This window comes from Phocoena sinus, chromosome X, assembly GCF_008692025.1.
Source record: "Phocoena sinus isolate mPhoSin1 chromosome X, mPhoSin1.pri, whole genome shotgun sequence".
Classification (NCBI taxonomy): domain Eukaryota; kingdom Metazoa; phylum Chordata; class Mammalia; order Artiodactyla; family Phocoenidae; genus Phocoena; species Phocoena sinus.
The window spans coordinates 112,511,083-112,514,288 of NC_045784.1; positions in this window are offsets into that span (position 1 = coordinate 112,511,083).

The window sequence follows — 3,206 nt, forward strand, 5'->3', positions numbered from 1 at the left end:
TCAGTCCACTGAGATGAGGTGTAAAGCAGGGACAGGCACATGTTCAGGCAAGCAATCAGTGCCAAAAGGTCTACGATGAAGGGGAAACCTGGCCCAACAGAGGAGTCCTTGCAATAGAGGAGTCCAATTAGTGGACTGGTGCCATGGAATACAGGAGTTCAAGAAACTGGCAGTCATCTGTCCACAGGGAGCAGAGTCTCAGCCACTGACCAGGGCTCAGAGATAGGGCTCTAGCCCCCAAGCAGTGGGGCAGGTCTGAGCACTTCAGGATTGCAGGAAATAAGGAGTCAGGATAGGGACCAGAGCAGATGTAGAGTATTATGAGCTATGGTGTTCAGGTAAGGAAGGAGGGACAGTGACTCAAGAAGCAAGTATCCCAGGGCTTAAGCTTCATCACAGACTGCAGGAGAGAAAGGAGTTTATTATGCTTGCATCTCAGAAGACAATTCCTCCCAGTCCCTGTTATATCTATTATCCTCTACTCTATGTTCCAGTTAGAAAACTGGGTATCATCTTTGACTCTTCCCTCATCATCTTAACCTATCCTATTCATGATTAGCAAGTCCTATGTATTGTATCTTCTGATGTTCTCCTGAAGCAATCCAAATATTTCCAGCCCCTCTGCCATTACTTAGTTCAACCAAACAAAATCTCTCTCCTGAATTAATGCAACAGCTTTCTCACTGGGCTCCCTGACTCCACTTTTGCTGCCCTACAATCTATCTGTTATATGCTGAATTGTGTCACCCAGCCAAATTTGTATGTAGATGTCCTAACCCCCAGTAACTCAGGATGTGACTATATTTGGAGATAGGGTCCTTAAAGATGTAATTAACTTTTTTTTGATAGCTAATTTTTAATAGTTGTATAATTACAAATGGTCTACTAAACTACCAAATGTGTAAAGTACCAAATAACTAACAAAAAGATCCTTTAAAACATACTTCAATTTTTCTAAAACACAAACCCATTTTATTTTCTTTACTTTTTTTATTGGGGTATAGTTGTTTTATAATGTCGTGTTCGTTTTTACTGTACAGCAAAATGAAATAGAGTTCCCTGTGCTATACAGCAGGTTCTCATTAGTTGTCTATTTTATACATATTAGTTAGTGTATATATGTCAATCCCGGTAATAAAGTTTAAATAAGGCCATTCGGGTGGGCCCTAATCCAATGTGACTGGTGTCCTTATAAGAAAAGGAAATATAAGAAATAGGTACAGAGGGAAGTCCATGTGAAGGCACAGTGAGAAGATGGCCACCTACAAACTGAGGAGAGAGGACAAAGAAGAAAGCATCCCTGCCAACACCTTTATCTTGGATTTCTAGCTTCCAGAATTGTGAAAAAATTAATTCTGCTGTTTAAGCCACTCAGTCAGTGACACTTTCTTATGGCAGTCGTAATAAACTAGTACACAATCCTCTATACTACCTCCAGAGGGACTTAATGCAAAGTAGGTCATGTTGGTTCTCTGTTTAAATCCCTCAATGGGCTCCTGTTTTCAGTTTCACCAAGAACAACTAGAAATTAAACTAAATATTTTTTAACATCTTTATTGGAGTATAATTGCTTTACAATGCTGTGTTAGTTTCTGCTTCATAGCAAAGTGAATTAGCTATGCATATACATACATTCCCATATATACTCCCTCTTGGGTCTCCCTCCCACCCTCCCTATCCCATCCCTCTAGGTGGTCACAAAGCACTGAGCTGAGCTCCCTGTGCCATGTGGCTGCTTCCGACTAGCTATCTATTTTACATTTGGTAGTGTATATATGTCCATGCCACTCTCTCACTTTGTCTCAGCTTACCCTTCCCCCTCCCCGTGTCCTCAAGTCCATTCTCTACATCTGCGTCTTTATTCCTGTCCTGCCCCTACGTTTTTCAGAATCATTTTTTTTAGATTCCATATATATGTGTTAGCATATGGTATTTGTTTTTCTATTTCTGACTTACTTCACTCTGTATGACAGTCTGTATGTCCATCCACCTCACTACAAATAAATCAATTTCGTTACTTATTATGGCTGAGTAATATCCCATTGTCTATATGTGCCATATCTTCTTTATCCATTCATTTGTCAATGGACATTTAGGTTGCTTCTATGTTCTGGCTATTGTAAATAGAGCTGCAGTGAACATTGTGGTACATGACTCTTTTTGAATTTTGGTTTTCTCAGGGTATATGCCCAGTAATGGAATTGCTGGGTCGTATGGTAGTTTTATTTTTAGTTATTTAAGGAACCTCCATACTGTTCTCCATAGTGGCTGTATCAATTCACCTTCCCACCAACAGTGCAAGAGGGTTCCTTTTCTCCACACCCTCTCCAGCATTTATTGTTTCTACATACTTTGATGATGACCATTCTGACCAGTGTGAGATGATATCTCATTGTAGTTTTGATTTGCATTTCTCTAATGATTAGTGATATTGAGCATCCTTTCATGTGTTTGTTGTCAATCTGTATATATTCTTTGGAGAAATGTCTATTTAGGTCTTCTGTCCATTTATGGATTGGGTTGTTTGTGGTTTTGATATAGAGCTGCACGAGCTGGTTGTAAAATTTGGAGATTAATCCTTTCTCAGTTGCTTCCCTTGCAAACATTTTCTCCCATTCTGAGGGTTGTTTTTTCATCTTGCTTATGGTTTCCTTTGCTCTGCAAAAGCTTTTAAGTTTCATTAGGTCCCATTTGTTTATTTTTGTTTTTATTTCCATTTCTCTAGGTGGTGGGTCAAAAAGGATCTTGCTGTGATTTATGTCATAGAGTGTTCTGCCTGTGTTTTCCTCTAAGAGTTTGATAGTGTCTGGCCTTACATTTAGGTCCTTAATCCATTTTGAGTTTATTTTTGTGTATGGTGTTAGGGAGTGCTCTAATTTCATTCTTTTACATGTAGCTGTCCAGTTTTCCCAGCAACAGTTATTGAAGAGGCTGTATGTTCTCCACTGTATATTCTTGTCTCCTTTGTCAAAAGTAAGGTGACCATATGTGCATGGGTTTATCTCTGGGCTTTCTGTCCTGCTCCATTGCTCTATATTTCTGGTTTAGTGCCAGTACCATACTGTCTTGATTACTGTAGCTTTGTAGTATAGTCTGAAGTCTGGGAGCCTGATTCCTCCAGCTCCACTTTTCATTCTCAAGATTACATTGGCTTTTTGGGCTCTTCTGTGTTCCCATACAAATTGTGAAATTTTTTGTTCTAGTTC